Source organism: Artemia franciscana, unplaced genomic scaffold (assembly GCF_032884065.1).
Source record: "Artemia franciscana unplaced genomic scaffold, ASM3288406v1 Scaffold_4474, whole genome shotgun sequence".
NCBI lineage: Eukaryota > Metazoa > Arthropoda > Branchiopoda > Anostraca > Artemiidae > Artemia > Artemia franciscana.
Genome location: NW_027064957.1, coordinates 1 through 18,507, shown reverse-complemented (window position 1 = coordinate 18,507; position 18,507 = coordinate 1). Strand labels below are relative to the sequence as shown.

The following is an 18,507-nucleotide window of genomic DNA, read 5'->3' as shown; positions in this document are numbered from 1 at the left end:
AAAAAGCTAAAAAACTAAAAAAACTAAAAAAAAGGCAAAAACTACAAAAAAAACTAAAAACTAATAAAAAAAATAAAAAAGCTAAAAAACTAAAAAACTAAAAAAACTAAGAAAAGGTAAAAAACTAAAAAAACTAAAAACTAAAAAAAAATAAAAAAAAGGAAAAAAACTGAAAAATAAGCTAAAATAAAGGTAAAAACCAATAAAAAACTAAAAAAAACTGAAAAAACTAAAAAAGGCAAAAACTACAAAAAAACTAAAAACTAATAAAAAAAGGAAAAAACTGAAAAATAAGCTAACATAAAGGTAAAAACCAATAAAAAACTAAAAAGAAAAAAAGGAAAAAACTAAAAAAAATTTTCATCTAAAAAACTAAAAAAAACTAAAAAAGTAAAAACTAAAAGAACTAAAAAAGAAAAAAATAAATGACGACACTCAAAGAGAAAGCGACCAGGACAAAAGGAATGTTCGATTAGCAATCAACAAAGCACCGGGACATAGGGAGTATAAATGACGACCAGGACATAAGTAAAAAAAAAAATTAACAAAACTAAAAAGAAGGTAAAAACTACAAAAAAACTAAAAAGAAAAAAAAACTAAAAACTAATAAAAAAACTAAAAAATCTAAAAATCTAAATAAACTAAAAAAGAAAAAAAAGGAAAAAAATAAAGGAGAAAAACAAAACTAAAAAACGAATGTATATACAGACCGGTACACCGGGATACAAATGACGACCGGGACAGAGGGAATATAAATGACGACCGGGACACAGGGACACAACTACAACGGGGACACCGGGGGAAACAGGGGGATATAAATGACGACCGGGACAAAAAAACTAAAAAGAAAAAAAAACTAAAAACTAATAAAAAAACTAAAAAATCTAAAAATCTAAATAAGCTAAAAAAGAAAAAAAAAAGGAAAAAAATAAAGGAGAAAAACAAAACTAAAAAACGAATGTATATACAGACCGGGACACCGGGATACAAATGACGACCGGGACACAGGGAATATAAATGACGACCGGGACACAGGGACACAACTACAACGGGGACACCGGAGGAAACAGGGGGATGTAAATGACGACCGGGACACCGGGACAGGGAATGGTCGATTAGCAATCACCATCAACAAAGCTCAAGGGCAATCATTAGAATCATGAGGTATAGATCTGAATACAGATTGTTTTCCCATGGACCATTATATGTTGCATGTTCAAGAGTCGGTAAACCTGACAATCTATTTATATGCAAAGACAATGGGACAGCAAAGAATGTTGTATATTCGCAAGTTTTACGTAGTTAAAACCATATATATATATCTATCTATATTCACAGGTGGGACATAGGGACACAACTACAATGGCGCGTAACTATTATGGCGCGTAACGACTTACGCGCGCGGGGGGGCTTGGGGGGGGCGCGAAGCGCCCCCACCAACTAGGTGTTGGGGTGGCGCGACAGACCGCATCTCACACTGTAAGCTAGACAAAAATCACGTTTCAATCAAGCTTTCTAGGGCTACAATACGAGAAAAGATGAGATGGCTAGGACATGTTCCATGAATGAAGGATGACAGATTGCCAAAGATGGTCCTTGTCAGCCAGACGAAAACCATATTGTTGCCCAAATGGGGTCGGCGGATTTCGTAAGAAAAGATTTAAGAAGAATAGGAACTTATAGAGAGGGTGAAAGAAGGAAGCTTGAATAGGTTGGGATGGAGTAGGAGCGCTTGTAATTGTGTTGGCCTCAGGTGGCTTGGTCTTGCAGTGACTTTGTAGTAGCAATAACAGTAGAAACGAATTTCCTTGTCAGTCTAGATTTGATGCTTAGAATTAGATAACCTGGTTATAAAAAGCTAGGCCTGTTTTTCTTTCCTGGAATAAGCAGTAATTTGATTTACTAATTTGAAAATACGTCGCATAAATAGATCGATGGAATTTCAACAGACTTTTTAGCATGATACTACAAACGCTAGTCTCTATTTTCTCTTTGGATTGACTACTACTTTTACTACAACTAAAAATAACTTTTGGTTGCTCTTTGGTTATACATAAGTTTCACCTTTTTCTCCATTCAATACAGTTCCAATATTCTTTAAATCCTTTCGTACGACCGCTTACCACCCGAGTTTTAGACAGCTTACTTTTCATTTGACCCCAGATAGATGGCCAAAAAGTAGAATCTTTGACAATCTGTTATTCGTCACCCGTAGAACTGGCCTAGCCGTTTTAATCTTTCTTTAAAATCTGAGATAAAGCCAGATTTTCTGTGCAACTTATTGTTCAATACAGATTCATTGTGAAGGTTTCAAGGTGAAGAACGAACTCAAGTCTAAAGAAACTGAACTCTGTGGCTCATTCATATTATCTTCATTTGTTAAGTAGGATGAACCTAAACCCCGGTTGCAGCGGTAGCTAACAACCTAGTAGGAGACGATCACGTCCCATAGTTACATTATAGAGCGAAGTGTAGTCCATACTAATTGAAATATTATAAGGAATCGTTATATAGATGATGATGCAACACACACTTATCTTTAGATAATATAGTATAAACAAATTTACTTTGCAATTCGGATTCAAACTCGGGTAAATCTGATGAAAGCCAGCCTTCCTAACTAATTCCTAACGAACACATAGGATATATTAAATACTAGCTGTTGGGGTGGCGCTTCGCACCACCCCAACACCTAGTTGGTGGGGGCGCTTTGTGCCCCCCCCAAGCCCCCCCGCGCGCGTAAGTCGTTACGCGCCATATTAGTTACGCGCCATTGTAGTTGTGTCCTTTTGTTGCCGTCGTCATTTATATATCCCCCTGTGCCCCCCGGCGTCCCCGTTGTAGTTGTGTCCCTGTGTCCGGGTCGTCATTTATATTCCCTGTGTCCTCGTCGTCATTTGTGTCCCGGTGTCCCAGTCTGTGATTTCTATTTGAGTGACCCGGGCGTCATTTATATTCGTCAGGATATTGTAGGGCATCGTAGCATCGATGAGTTTAAGCAATTCTTGTCAACTGATTGTTTCGCCTATAAAGAATATTATCTCGAGGTAAGAACTGATCACCGCCCACAACGATTGCCACTTTGTTGATAGTTGCGTATCAGGAGGCATCAATTCGATTGCTGTTTTTAAGCAGAAGCACTAAATTATTATTTTTGTGGAAAAGATGGCCTCTCGGACCTAGAACCTGAAACATAACACTTTACCAACTCAGCTACTTCGGCGTGAATACATTCGTTTTGAGCAGCTTCCTCGGGTGTTGCCATTGTAGGTTCTTCAGTCATTTTACAATTAGAAATTTTCTTTCAACGGTCTTCTTACAATTAAAAATTTGTCTTTGAACGATATTCTTAAATACCTGTGTCCTGGTCGTCTTTTATATTGCCTGTGTCCCGGTCGTCATTTGTGTCCCGGTATCCCAGTCTGTAATTTCTCCTTGAGTGTCCCGGTCGTTATTTATATTCCCTCTGTCCCGGTCGTCATTTGTGTCCCTGTCTGTAATTTCTCTTTGAGTGTTTTTTCTTTTTAGTATTTTTTAGTTTTTTACATTTTTTCTTTTTTTCAGTTTTCTTTTTCTTCTTTATTTTTCAGCTTCACTATGAAATACATATCGCCGAACCTTTGTTTTTTTAACAAAAATCTGGTAGGCATTGATGACCTTATCCAAGTCAAGATCCCAAACCCAATCATCATCGCTATCATTTTCAGTTTTGATATGTTTTGACTCTCGCTGTCCAGGTGGATCTTCATCTAACTGCGCGGTTTTGCGTTCTTTAGCCTCAAGCCTGTTTCCTTGCTGTTCTTTTGATTCCTCGGCACGCTTTCTTTTCTGACTTTCTCTATCAGCAGCAAGTTTTTTGGCATAGACTCTTTGAGCATCTTCATCGGATATATATATATATATATATATATATATATATATATATATATATATATATATATATATATATATATATATATATATATATATATATATATATATATATCTACTAGCTGTTGGGGTGGCGCTTCGCGCCACCCCAACACCTAGTTGGTGGGGGCGCTTCGCGCCCCCCCAAGCCCCCCCGCGCGCGTAAGTCGTTACGCGCCATAATAGTTACGCGCCATTGTAGTTGTGTCCCTATGTCCCACCTGTGAATATAGATAGATATATATATATATACTAGCTGTTGGGGTGGCGCTTCGCGCCACCCCAACACCTAGTTGGTGGGGGCGCTTCGCGCCCCCCCCAAGCCCCCCCGCGCGCGTAAGTCGTTACGCGCCATAATAGTTACGCGCCATTGTAGTTGTGTCCCTATGTCCCACCTGTGAATATAGATAGATATATATATATATATATATATATATATATATATATATATATATATATATATATATATATATATATATATATATATGGTTTTAACTACGTAAAACTTGCGAATATACAACATTCTTTGCTGTCCCATTGTCTTTGCATATAAATAGATTGACAGGTTTACCGACTCTTGAACATGCAACATATAATGGTCCATGGGAAAACAATCTGTATTCAGATCTATACCTCATGATTCTAATGATTGCCCTTGAGCTTTGTTGATGGTGATTGCTAATCGACCATTCCCTGTCCCGGTGTCCCGGTCGTCATTTACATCCCCCTGTTTCCCCGGTGTCCCCGTTGTAGTTGTGTCCCTGTGTCCCGGTCGTCATTTATATTCCCTGTGTCCCGGTCGTCATTTGTATCCCGGTGTCCCGGTCTGTATATACATTCGTTTTTTAGTTTTGTTTTTCTCCTTTATTTTTTTTCCTTTTTTTTTCTTTTTAGCTTATTTAGATTTTTAGATTTTTTAGTTTTTTTATTAGTTTTTAGTTTTTTTTTCTTTTTAGTTTTTTTGTCCCGGTCGTCATTTATATCCCCCTGTTTCCCCCGGTGTCCCCGTTGTAGTTGTGTCCCTGTGTCCCGGTCGTCATTTATATTCCCTGTGTCCCGGTCGTCATTTGTATCCCGGTGTACCGGTCTGTATATACATTCCTTTTTTAGTTTTGTTTTTCTCCTTTATTTTTTTCCTTTTTTTTTCTTTTTTAGTTTATTTAGATTTTTAGATTTTTTAGTTTTTTTATTAGTTTTTAGTTTTTTTTTCTTTTTAGTTTTTTTGTAGTTTTTAACTTCTTTTTAGTTTTGTTAATTTTTTTTTTTTACTTATGTCCTGGTCGTCATTCATACTCCCTGTGTCCCGGTGCTTCCCGGTGCTTTGTTGATTGCTAATCGAACATTCCTTTTGTCCTGGTCGCTTTCTCTTTGAGTTTCGTCATTTATTTTTTTCTTTTTTAGTTCTTTTAGTTTTTACCTTTTTTAGTTTTTTTTAGTTTTTTAGATGAAAATTTTTTTTAGTTTTTTCCTTTTTTTTTTTTAGTTTTTTATTGGTTTTTACCTTTATTTTAGCTTATTTTTCAGTTTTTTCCTTTTTTTTAGTTTTTTTTTATTTTTTATTTTTTTTAGTTTTTTACCTTTTTTTAGTTTTTTTAGTTTTTTTAGTTTTTAGCTTTTTTACTTTTTTTATTAGTTTTTAGTTTTTTTTTGTAGTTTTTGCCTTTTTTTAGTTTTTTCAGTTTTTTTTTTAGTTTTTTATTGGTTTTTACCTTTATAGTTTTTTTAGTTTTTTAGCTTTTTTATTTTTTTTATTAGTTTTTAGTTTTTTTTTGTAGTTTTTGCCTTTTTTTAGTTTTTTTCAGTTTTGACGTCACCTAATCCAGTTTTTTCAGGTGACGTCACCTGACACATCCATCCACACATCCATCCACACATCCACAGACAGACAACTTATTTTTATATAGATAGATATATGGTTTTAACTACGTAAAACTTGCGAATATACAACATTCTTTGCTGTCCCATTGTCTTTGCATATAAATAGATTGTCAGGTTATCCCCCTGTTTCCCCCGGTGTCCCCGTTGTAGTTGTGTCCCTGTGTCCCGGTCGTCATTTATATTCCCTGTGTCCCGGGTCCCGGTCATCATTTGTATCCCGGTGTCCCGGTCTGTATATACATTCGTTTTTTAGTTTTGTTTTTCTCCTTTATTTTTTTCCTTTTTTTTTCTTTTTTAGCTTATTTAGATTTTTAGATTTTTTAGTTTTTTTTATTAGTTTTTAGTTTTTATTTCTTTTTAGTTTTTTTGTCCCGGTCGTCATTTATATCCCCCTGTTTCCCCCGGTGTCCCCGTTGTAGTTGTGTCCCTGTGTCCCGGTCGTTATTTATATTCCCTGTGTCCCGGTCGTCATTTGTATCCCGGTGTACCGGTCTGTATATACATTCGTTTTTTAGTTTTGTTTTTCTCCTTTATTTTTTTCCTTTTTTTTTCTTTTTTAGTTTATTTAGATTTTTAGATTTTTTAGTTTTTTTATTAGTTTTTAGTTTTTTTTTTCTTTTTAGTTTTTTTGTAGTTTTTACCTTCTTTTTAGTTTTGTTAATTTTTTTTTTTACTTGTGTCCTGGTCGTCATTTATACTCCCTGTGTCCCGGTGCTTTGTTGATTGCTAATCGAACATTCCTTTTGTCCTGGTCGCTTTCTCTTTGAGTGTCGTCATTTATTTTTTTCTTTTTTAGTTCTTTTAGTTTTTACCTTTTTTAGTTTTTTTTTAGTTTTTAGTTTTTTTAGTTTTTTACCTTTTTTTAGTTTTTTTAGTTTTTTAGCTTTTTTATTTTTTTTATTAGTTTTTAGTTTTTTTGTAGTTTTTGCCTTTTTTTTTAGTTTTTTGTCCTGGTCGCTTTCTCTTTGAGTGTCGTCATTTATTAGTTTTTTCCTTTTTTTTTTTTAGTTTTTTATTGGTTTTTACCTTTATTTTAGCTTATTTTTCAGTTTTTTCCTTTTTTTTAGTTTTTTTTTATTTTTTATTTTTTTAGTTTTTTACCTTTTTTTAGTTTTTTTAGTTTTTTTAGTTTTTTAGCTTTTTTACTTTTTTTATTAGTTTTTTAGTTTTTTTTTGTAGTTTTTGCCTTTTTTTAGTTTTTTCAGTTTTTTTTTTAGTTTTTTATTGGTTTTTACCTTTATAGTTTTTTTAGTTTTTTAGCTTTTTTATTTTTTTATTAGTTTTTAGTTTTTTTTGTAGTTTTTGCCTTTTTTTAGTTTTTTCAGTTTTGACGTCACCTAATCCAGTTTTTTCAGGTGACGTCACCTGACACATCCATCCACACATCCATCCATCCATCCATCCACAGACAACTTATTTTTATATATATAGATATATATATATATATATATATATGGTTTTAACTACGTAAAACTTGCGAATATACAACATTCTTTGCTGTCCCATTGTCTTTGCATATAAATAGATTGTCAGGTTTACCGACTCTTGAACATGCAACATATAATGGTCCATGGGAAGACAATCTGTATTCAGATCTATACCTCATGATTCTAATGATTGCCCTTGAGCTTTGTTGATGGTGATTGCTAATCGACCATTCCCTGTCCCGGTGTCCCGGTCGTCATTTACATCCCCCTGTTTCCCCCGGTGTCCCCGTTGTAGTTGTGTCCCTGTGTCCAGGTCGTCATTTATATTCCTTGTGTCCCGGTCGTCATTTGTATCCCGGTGTCCCGGTCTGTATATACATTCGTTTTTTAGTTTTGTTTTTCTCCTTTATTTTTTTCCTTTTTTTTTCTTTTTTAGCTTATTTAGATTTTTAGATTTTTTAGTTTTTTTATTAGTTTTTAGTTTTTTTTTCTTTTTAGTTTTTTTGTCCCGGTCGTCATTTATATCCCCCTGTTTCCCCCGGTGTCCCCGTTGTAGTTGTGTCCCTGTGTCCCGGTCGTCATTTATATTCCCTGTGTCCCAGTCGTCATTTGTATCCCGGTGTACCGGTCTGTATATACATTCGTTTTTTAGTTTTGTTTTTCTCCTTTATTTTTTTCCTTTTTTTTTCTTTTTTAGTTTATTTAGATTTTTAGATTTTTTAGTTTTTTTATTAGTTTTTAGTTTTTTTTCTTTTTAGTTTTTTTGTAGTTTTTACCTTCTTTTTAGTTTTGTTAATTTTTTTTTTTACTTATGTCCTGGTCGTCATTTATACTCCCTGTGTCCCGGTGCTTTGTTGATTGCTAATCGAACATTCCTTTTGTCCTGGTCGCTTTCTCTTTGAGTGTCGTCATTTATTTTTTTCTTTTTTAGTTCTTTTAGTTTTTACCTTTTTTAGGTTTTTTTAGTTTTTTAGATGAAAATTTTTTTAAGTTTTTTCCTTTTTTTCTTTTTAGTTTTTTATTGGTTTTTACCTTTATGTTAGCTTATTTTTCAGTTTTTTCCTTTTTTTTTATTTTTTTTTTATTTTTTATTTTTTTTAGTTTTTTACCTTTTTTTTAGTTTTTTTAGTTTTTTTAGTTTTTTTAGTTTTTTAGCTTTTTTACTTTTGTTATTAGTTTTTAGTTTTTTTGTAGTTTTTGCCTTTTTTTTAGTTTTTTCAGTTTTTTTTTTAGTTTTTTATTGGTTTTTACCTTTATTTTAGCTTATTTTTCAGTTTTTTTCCTTTTTTTAGTTTTTTTTAGTTTTTATTTTTTTTAGTTTCTTACCTTTTTTTAGTTTTTTTTAGTTTTTTTAGTTTTTTAGCTTTTTTACTTTTTTTATTAGTTTTTAGTTTTTTTTTTGTAGTTTTTGCCTTTTTTTAGTTTTTTCAGTTTTTTTTTTTTAGTTTTATATTGGTTTTTTCCTTTATTTTAGCTTATTTTTCAGTTTTTTCCTTTTTTTTTAGTTTTTTTAGTTTTTAGTTTTTTTAGTTTTTTACCTTTTTTTAGTTTTTTTTAGTTTTTTTAGTTTTTTAGCTTTTTTATTTTTTTTATTAGTTTTTAGTTTTTTTTGTAGTTTTTGCCTTTTTTTAGTTTTTTTAGTTTTTTAGCTTTTTTATTAGTTTTTAGTTTTTTTTGTAGTTTTTGCCTTTTTTTAGTTTTTTAGTTTTTTAGCTTTTTTATTTTTTTTATTAGTTTTTAGTTTTTTTTTTAGTTTTTGCCTTTTTTTAGTTTTTTCAGTTTTGACGTCACCTGATCCAGTTTTTTCAGGTGACGTCACCTGATCCATCCTCAGACAGACTGACAACTTATTTTTATATATATAGACTAGGTGTTGGGGTGGCGCCTCGCGCCACCCCAACACCTAGTTGGTGGGGGCGCTTCGCGCCCCCCCCAAGCCCCCCCGCGCGCGTAAGTCGTTACGCGCCATAATAGTTACGCGCCATTGTAGTTGTGTCCCTATGTCCCACCTGTGAATATAGATAGATATATATATATATATATCTATATATATAAAAATAAGTTGTCTGTGGATGGATGGATGGATGGATGTGTGGATGGATGTGTCAGGTGACGTCACCTGAAAAAACTGGATTAGGTGACGTCAAAACTGAAAAAACTAAAAAAAGGCAAAAACTACAAAAAAAAACTAAAAACTAATAAAAAAAATAAAAAAGCTAAAAAACTAAAAAAACTATAAAGGTAAAAACCAATAAAAAACTAAAAAAAAAACTGAAAAAACTAAAAAAAAGGCAAAAAACTACAAAAAAAAACTAAAAACTAATAAAAAAAGTAAAAAAGCTAAAAAACTAAAAAAACTAAAAAAACTAAAAAAAGGTAAAAAACTAAAAAAAATAAAAAATAAAAAAAAACTAAAAAAAAGGAAAAAAACTGAAAAATAAGCTAAAATAAAGGTAAAAACCAATAAAAAACTAAAAAAAAAAGGAAAAAACTAATAAATGACGACACTCAAAGAGAAAGCGACCAGGACAAAAAACTAAAAAAAAAGGCAAAAACTACAAAAAAACTAAAAACTAATAAAAAAAATAAAAAAGCTAAAAAACTAAAAAAACTAAAAAAAAGGTAAAAAACTAAAAAAACTAAAAACTAAAAAAAAACTAAAAAAGGTAAAAACTAAAAGAACTAAAAAAGAAAAAAATAAATGACGACACTCAAAGAGAAAGCGACCAGGACAAAAGGAATGTTCGATTAGCAATCAACAAAGCACCGGGACACAGGGAGTATAAATGACGACCAGGACACAAGTAAAAAAAAAAATTAACAAAACTAAAAAGAAGGTAAAAACTACAAAAAAACTAAAAAGAAAAAAAAACTAAAAACTAATAAAAAAACTAAAAAATCTAAAAATCTAAATAAACTAAAAAAGAAAAAAAAAGGAAAAAAATAAAGGAGAAAAACAAAACTAAAAAACGAATGTATATACAGACCGGTACACCGGGATACAAATGACGACCGGGACACAGGGAATATAAATAACGACCGGGACACAGGGACACAACTACAACGGGGACACCGGGGGAAACAGGGGGATATAAATGACGACCGGGACAAAAAAACTAAAAAGAAATAAAAACTAAAAACTAATAAAAAAAACTAAAAAATCTAAAAATCTAAATAAGCTAAAAAAGAAAAAAAAAAGGAAAAAAATAAAGGAGAAAAACAAAACTAAAAAACGAATGTATATACAGACCGGGACACCGGGATACAAATGATGACCGGGACGCGGGACACAGGGAATATAAATGACGACCGGGACACAGGGACACAACTACAACGGGGACACCGGGGGAAACAGGGGGATAACCTGACAATCTATTTATATGCAAAGACAATGGGACAGCAAAGAATGTTGTATATTCGCAAGTTTTACGTAGTTAAAACCATATATATATATATATATATCTATATTCACAGGTGGGACATAGGGACACAACTACAATGGCGCGTAACTATTATGGCGCGTAACGACTTACGCGCGCGGGGGGGCTTGGGGGGGGCGCGAAGCGCCCCCACCAACTAGGTGTTGGGGTGGCGCGAAGCGCCACCCCAACAGCTAGTATATATATATATATATATATCTATATATATAAAAATAAGTTGTCTGTCTGTGGATGGATCAGGTGACGTCACCTGAAAAAACTGGATCAGGTGACGTCAAAACTGAAAAAACTAAAAAAAGGCAAAAACTACAAAAAAAACTAAAAACTAATAAAAAACTAAAAAAGCTAAAAAACTAAAAAAACTAAAAAAAGGCAAAAACTACAAAAAAAACTAAAAACTAATAAAAAAGCTAAAAAACTAAAAAAACTAAAAAAAGGCAAAAACTACAAAAAAAACTAAAAACTAATAAAAAAAAATAAAAAAGCTAAAAAACTAAAAAAACTAAAAAAACTAAAAAAGGTAAAAAACTAAAAACTAAAAACTAAAACTAAAAAAACTAAAAAAAAAGGAAAAACTGAAAAATAAGCTAAAATAAAGGTAAAAACCAATAAAAACTAAAAAAAAAACTGAAAAAACTAAAAAAAGGCAAAAACTACAAAAAAAACTAAAAACTAATAAAAAAAGTAAAAAATCTAAAAACTAAAAAAACTAAAAAAACTAAAAAAAGGTAAAAAACTAAAAAAAAATAAAAAATAAAAAAAAACTAAAAAAAAGGAAAAAACTGAAAAATAAGCTAAAATAAAGGTAAAAACCAATAAAAAACTAAAAAGAAAAAAAGGAAAAAACTAAAAAAAATTTTCATCTAAAAAACTAAAAAAAACTAAAAAAGGTAAAACTAAAAGAACTAAAAAGAAAAAATAAATGACGAAACTCAAAGAGAAAGCGACCAGGACAAAAGGAATGTTCGATTAGCAATCAACAAAGCACCGGGACACAGGGAGTATAAATGACGACCAGGACATAAGTAAAAAAAAAAAACTATCTATATATATAAAAATAAGTTGTCTGTGGATCTGTGGATCGTGGATCAGGTGACGTCACCTGAAAAAACTGGATCAGGTGACGTCAAAACTGAAAAAACTAAAAAAAGGCAAAAACTACAAAAAAACTAAAAACTAATAAAAAAAATAAAAAAGCTAAAAAACTAAAAAAACTAAAAAAAGGCAAAAACTACAAAAAAAACTAAAAACTAATAAAAAAGCTAAAAAACTAAAAAAACTAAAAAAAAGGCAAAAACTACAAAAAAAAACTAAAAACTAATAAAACCAATAAAAAACTAAAAAAAAAACTGAAAAAACTAAAAAAAGGCAAAAACTACAAAAAAAAAACTAAAAACTAATAAAAAAAGTAAAAAATCTAAAAAAACTAAAAAAACTAAAAAAACTAAAAAAAAGGTAAAAAACTAAAAAAAAAAAAAAAAAAAAAAAAAACTAAAAAAAAGGAAAAAACTGAAAAATAAGCTAAAATAAAGGTAAAAACCAATAAAAAACTAAAAAGAAAAAAAGGAAAAAACTAAAAAAAATTTTCATCTAAAAAACTAAAAAAACTAAAAAAGGTAAAAACTAAAAGAACTAAAAAAGAAAAAAATAAATGACGAAACTCAAAGAGAAAGCGACCAGGACAAAAGGAATGTTCGATTAGCAATCAACAAAGCACCGGGACACAGGGAGTATAATGACGACCAGGACATAAGTAAAAAAAAAAAAACTATCTATATATATAAAAATAAGTTGTCTGTGGATCTGTGGATCGTGGATCAGGTGACGTCACCTGAAAAAACTGGATCAGGTGACGTCAAAACTGAAAAAACTAAAAAAAGGCAAAAACTACAAAAAAAAACTAAAAACTAATAAAAAAAATAAAAAAGCTAAAAAACTAAAAAAACTAAAAAAAGGCAAAAACTACAAAAAAAACTAAAAACTAATAAAAAAGCTAAAAAACTAAAAAAACTAAAAAAAAAGGCAAAAACTACAAAAAAAAACTAAAAACTAATAAAAAAAATGAAAAAGCTAAAAAACTAAAAAAACTAAAAAAACTAAAAAAAGGTAAAAAACTAAAAAAACTAAAAACTAAAAAAAACTAAAAAAAAGGAAAAAACTGAAAAATAAGCTAAAATAAAGGTAAAAACCAATTATACAGACCGGGACACCGGGATACAAATGACGACCGGGACACAGGGAATATAAATGACGACCGGGACACAGGGACACAACTACAATGGGGACGCCGGGGGGCACAGGGGGATATAAATGACGACCGGGACACCGGGACACAAGGAATATAAATGACGCCCGGGACACTCAAAGAGAAATCACAGACTGGAACACCGGGACACAAATAACGACCGGGACACAGGGAATATAAATGACGACCGGGATACAGGGACATAACTACAAAGGGGACGCCGGGGTGCACAGGGGGATATATAAATGACGATGGCGACTCAGGGAATGGTCGATTAGCAATCACCATCAACAAAGCTCAAGGGCAATCATTAGAATCATGAGGTATAGATCTGAATACGGATTGTTTTCCCATGGACCATTATATGTTGCATGTTCAAGAGTCGGTAAACCTGACAATCTATTTATATGCACAGACAATGGGACAGCAAAGAATGTTGTATATTCGCAAGTTTTACGTAGTTAAAAACATATATATATATATATATATATATATATATATATATATATATATATATATATATATATATATATATATATATATATATATATATATATATATATATCTATATTCACAGGTGGGACATAGGGACACAAGTACAATGGCGCGTAACTAATATGGCGCATAACGACTTACGCGCGCGGGGGGGCTTGGGGGGGGCGCGAAGCGCCCCCACCAACTAGGTGTTGGGGTGGCGCGAAGCGCCACCCCAACAGCTAGTATATATATATATATATATATATATATATATATATATATATCTATCTTCTATATATATAAAAATAAGTTGTCTGTCTGTGGATGGATGGATGGATGTGTCAGGTGACGTCACCTGAAAAAACTGGATTAGGTGACGTCAAAACTGAAAAAACTAAAAAAAGGCAAAAACTACAAAAAAAAACTAAAAACTAATAAAAAAAATAAAAAAGCTAAAAAACTAAAAAAACTATAAAGGTAAAAACCAATAAAAAACTAAAAAAAAACTGAAAAAACTAAAAAAAGGCAAAAACTACAAAAAAAAACTAAAAAAAAACTGAAAAATAAGCTAAAATAAAGGTAAAAACCAATAAAAAACTAAAAAGAAAAAAAGGAAAAAACTAATAAATGACGACACTCAAAGAGAAAGCGACCAGGACAAAAGGAATGTTCGATTAGCAATCAACAAAGCACCGGGACACAGGGAGTATAAATGACGACCAGGACATAAGTAAAAAAAAAAAACTATCTATATATATAAAAATAAGTTGTCAAACTAAAAAAAGGCAAAAACTACAAAAAAAAACTAAAAACTAATAAAAAAGCTAAAAAACTAAAAAAACTAAAAAAAAAGGCAAAAACTACAAAAAAAAACGTAAAAACTAATAAAAAAAATAAAAAAGCTAAAAAACTAAAAAAACTAAAAAAACTAAAAAAAAGGTAAAAAACTAAAAAAACTAAAAACTAAAAAAAAATAAAAAAAAGGAAAAAACTGAAAAATAAGCTAAAATAAAGGTAAAAACCAATAAAAAACTAAAAAAAAACTGAAAAAACTAAAAAAAGGCAAAAACTACAAAAAAACTAAAAACTAATAAAAAAAGGAAAAAACTGAAAAATAAGCTAACATAAAGGTAAAAACCAATAAAAAACTAAAAAGAAAAAAAGGAAAAAACTAAAAAAAATTTTCATCTAAAAAACTAAAAAAAACTAAAAAAGGTAAAAACTAAAAGAACTAAAAAAGAAAAAAATAAATGACGACACTCAAAGAGAAAGCGACCAGGACAAAAGGAATGTTCGATTAGCAATCAACAAAGCACCGGGACATAGGGAGTATAAATGACGACCAGGACATAAGTAAAAAAAAAAATTAACAAAACTAAAAAGAAGGTAAAAACTACAAAAAAACTAAAAAGAAAAAAAAACTAAAAACTAATAAAAAAACTAAAAAATCTAAAAATCTAAATAAACTAAAAAAGAAAAAAAAAGGAAAAAAATAAAGGAGAAAAACAAAACTAAAAAACGAATGTATATACAGACCGGTACACCGGGATACAAATGACGACCGGGACAGAGGGAATATAAATGACGACCGGGACACAGGGACACAACTACAACGGGGACACCGGGGGAAACAGGGGGATATAAATGACGACCGGGACAAAAAAACTAAAAAGAAAAAAAAAACTAAAAACTAATAAAAAAACTAAAAAATCTAAAAATCTAAATAAGCTAAAAAAGAAAAAAAAAAGGAAAAAAAAAAGGAGAAAAACAAAACTAAAAAACGAATGTATATACAGACCGGGACACCGGGATACAAATGACGACCGGGACACAGGGAATATAAATGACGACCGGGACACAGGGACACAACTACAACGGGGACACCGGAGGAAACAGGGGGATGTAAATGACGACCGGGACACCGGGACAGGGAATGGTCGATTAGCAATCACCATCAACAAAGCTCAAGGGCAATCATTAGAATCATGAGGTATAGATCTGAATACAGATTGTTTTCCCATGGACCATTATATGTTGCATGTTCAAGAGTCGGTAAACCTGACAATCTATTTATATGCAAAGACAATGGGACAGCAAAGAATGTTGTATATTCGCAAGTTTTACGTAGTTAAAAACCATATATATATATATCTATCTATATTCACAGGTGGGACATAGGGACACAACTACAATGGCGCGTAACTATTATGGCGCGTAACGACTTACGCGCGCGGGGGGGGCTTGGGGGGGGGCGCGAAGCACCCCCACCAACTAGGTGTTGGGGTGGCGCGAAGCGCCACCCCAACAGCTAGTATATATATATATATATATATATATGGTTTTAACTACGTAAAACTTGCGAATATACAACATTCTTTGCTGTCCCATTGTCTTTGCATATAAATAGATTGTCAGGTTTACCGACTCTTGAACATGCAACATATAATGGTCCATGGGAAAACAATCTGTATTCAGATCTATACCTCATGATTCTAATGATTGCCCTTGAGCTTTGTTGATGGTGATTGCTAATCGACCATTCCCTGTCCCGGTGTCCCGGTCGTCATTTACATCCCCCTGTTTCCCCCTGTCCCCGTTGTAGTTGTGTCCCTGTGTCCCGGTCGTCATTTATATTCCCTGTGTCCCGGTCGTCATTTGTATCCCGGTGTCCCGGTCTGTATATACATTCGTTTTTTAGTTTTGTTTTTCTCCTTTATTTTTTTCCTTTTTTTTTCTTTTTTAGCTTATTTAGATTTTTAGATTTTTTAGTTTTTTTATTAGTTTTTAGTTTTTTTTTCTTTTTAGTTTTTTTGTCCCGGTCGTCATTTATATCCCCCTGTTTCTCCCGGTGTCCCCGTTGTAGTTGTGTCCCTGTGTCCCGGTCGTCATTTATATTCCCTGTGTCCCGGTCGTCATTTGTATCCCGGTGTACCGGTCTGTATATACATTCGTTTTTTAGTTTTGTTTTTCTCCTTTATTTTTTTCCTTTTTTTTTCTTTTTTAGTTTATTTAGATTTTTAGATTTTTTAGTTTTTTTATTAGTTTTTAGTTTTTTTTTTCTTTTTAGTTTTTTTGTAGTTTTTACCTTCTTTTTAGTTTTGTTACCTTTTTTAGTTTTTTTTTAGTTTTTTAGATGAAAATTTTTTTAGTTTTTTCCTTTTTTTCTTTTTAGTTTTTTTATTGGTTTTTACCTTTATGTTAGCTTATTTTTCAGTTTTTTCCTTTTTTTTTTAGTTTTTTTTTTATTTTTTATTTTTTTTAGTTTTTTACCTTTTTTTAGTTTTTTTAGTTTTTTTAGTTTTTTTTAGTTTTTTAGCTTTTTTACTTTTTTTATTAGTTTTTAGTTTTTTTGTAGTTTTTGCCTTTTTTTAGTTTTTTCAGTTTTTTTTTTAGTTTTTTATTGGTTTTTTACCTTTATTTTAGCTTATTTTTCAGTTTTTTTCCTTTTTTTTATTTTTTTTTTTAGTTTTTAGTTTTTTTAGTTTTTTACCTTTTTTTAGTTTTTTTAGTTTTTTTAGTTTTTTAGCTTTTTTATTTTTTTTTATTAGTTTTTAGTTTTTTTTGTAGTTTTTGCCTTTTTTTTAGTTTTTTTAGTTTTTTAGCTTTTTTATTAGTTTTTAGTTTTTTTTGTAGTTTTTGCCTTTTTTTAGTTTTTTAGTTTTTTAGCTTTTTTATTTTTTTTTATTAGTTTTTAGTTTTTTTTGTAGTTTTTGCCTTTTTTTAGTTTTTTCAGTTTTGACGTCACCTGATCCAGTTTTTTCAGGTGACGTCACCTGATCCACGATCCACAGATCCACAGACAACTTATTTTTATATATATAGATAGTTTTTTTTTTACTTATGTCCTGGTCGTCATTTATACTCCCAGTGTCCCGGTGCTTTGTTGATTGCTAATCGAACATTCCTTTTGTCCTGGTCGCTTTCTCTTTGAGTTTCGTCATTTATTTTTTCTTTTTTAGTTCTTTTAGTTTTTACCTTTTTTAGTTTTTTTTAGTTTTTTAGATGAAAATTTTTTTTAGTTTTTTCCTTTTTTTCTTTTTAGTTTTTTATTGGTTTTTACCTTTATTTTAGCTTATTTTTCAGTTTTTTTCCTTTTTTTTAGTTTTTTTTAATTTTTTATTTTTTTTAGTTTTTTACCTTTTTTTAGTTTTTTTAGTTTTTTTAGTTTTTTTAGTTTTTTAGCTTTTTTACTTTTTTTATTAGTTTTTAGTTTTTTTTTTAGTTTTTGCCTTTTTTAGTTTTTTCAGTTTTTTTTTAGTTTTTTATTGGTTTTTACCTTTATTTTAGCTTATTTTTCAGTTTTTTCCTTTTTTTTTTATTTTTTTTTAGTTTTTATTTTTTTTTAGTTTTTTACCTTTTTTTAGTTTTTTTTTTGTTTTTTTAGTTTTTTAGCTTTTTTATTTTTTTATTAGTTTTTAGTTTTTTTTGTAGTTTTTGCCTTTTTTTAGTTTTTTTAGTTTTTTAGCTTTTTTATTAGTTTTTAGTTTTTTTTTGTAGTTTTTGCCTTTTTTTAGTTTTTTTAGTTTTTTAGCTTTTTTATTTTTTTTATTAGTTTTTAGTTTTTTTTGTAGTTTTTGCCTTTTTTTAGTTTTTTCAGTTTTGACGTCACCTGATCCAGTTTTTTCAGGTGACGTCACCTGATCCATCCATCCACAGACAGACAACTTATTTTATATATATAGATATATATAAAAATAAGTTGTCTGTCCGTTACGCCAGATTATATCTTCTATATATATAAAAGAAAACAAACTAGAATGTAAAAACTGGAAATTGCATAAATATTTCGAAATATTTTGACAATAGATTAAATTCGAAAAAAGAAAAATGGTAAAAAACTAAAAAAAAAAATAAAAAGAAAAAACTAAAAAAAAAAATTAGAAAAATTAAAAAAAGAAAAAAACCTAAAAATAAAAAACGTAAAAAAATAAAAAAGATAAAAAACTAAAAAAAAACTAAAAAAAGCTAAAAAACTAAAAAAAGAAAAAACTAAAAAAAAACTGGTAATTGCACAAATATTTCAATATATTTTGACAATAGATTAAAGTAATTCGAAAACCTTAAAATAGATACCCCAAATTTTGAGGTTTAATATAAATTGTTGGAGCTTTAGCATACTTAGCACGTAAAA

General features: G+C 30.2%; 2 long non-coding RNA genes across 2 annotated transcripts; both read left to right on the top strand.

The window, feature by feature from the left end:
* The first annotated feature begins 226 nt into the window (after window positions 1–226).
* On the top strand, window positions 227–14,899 carry LOC136043317 (uncharacterized). The gene is made up of 2 exons (XR_010621584.1): window positions 227–306; window positions 14,439–14,899. It is a non-coding gene; the product is annotated as an uncharacterized LOC136043317 (long non-coding RNA).
* Window positions 11,352–13,373, top strand: LOC136043316 (uncharacterized). Its single transcript, XR_010621583.1, has 2 exons — window positions 11,352–11,679; window positions 12,271–13,373. It is a non-coding gene; the product is annotated as an uncharacterized LOC136043316 (long non-coding RNA).
* Window positions 14,900–18,507: the final 3,608 nt, after the last annotated feature.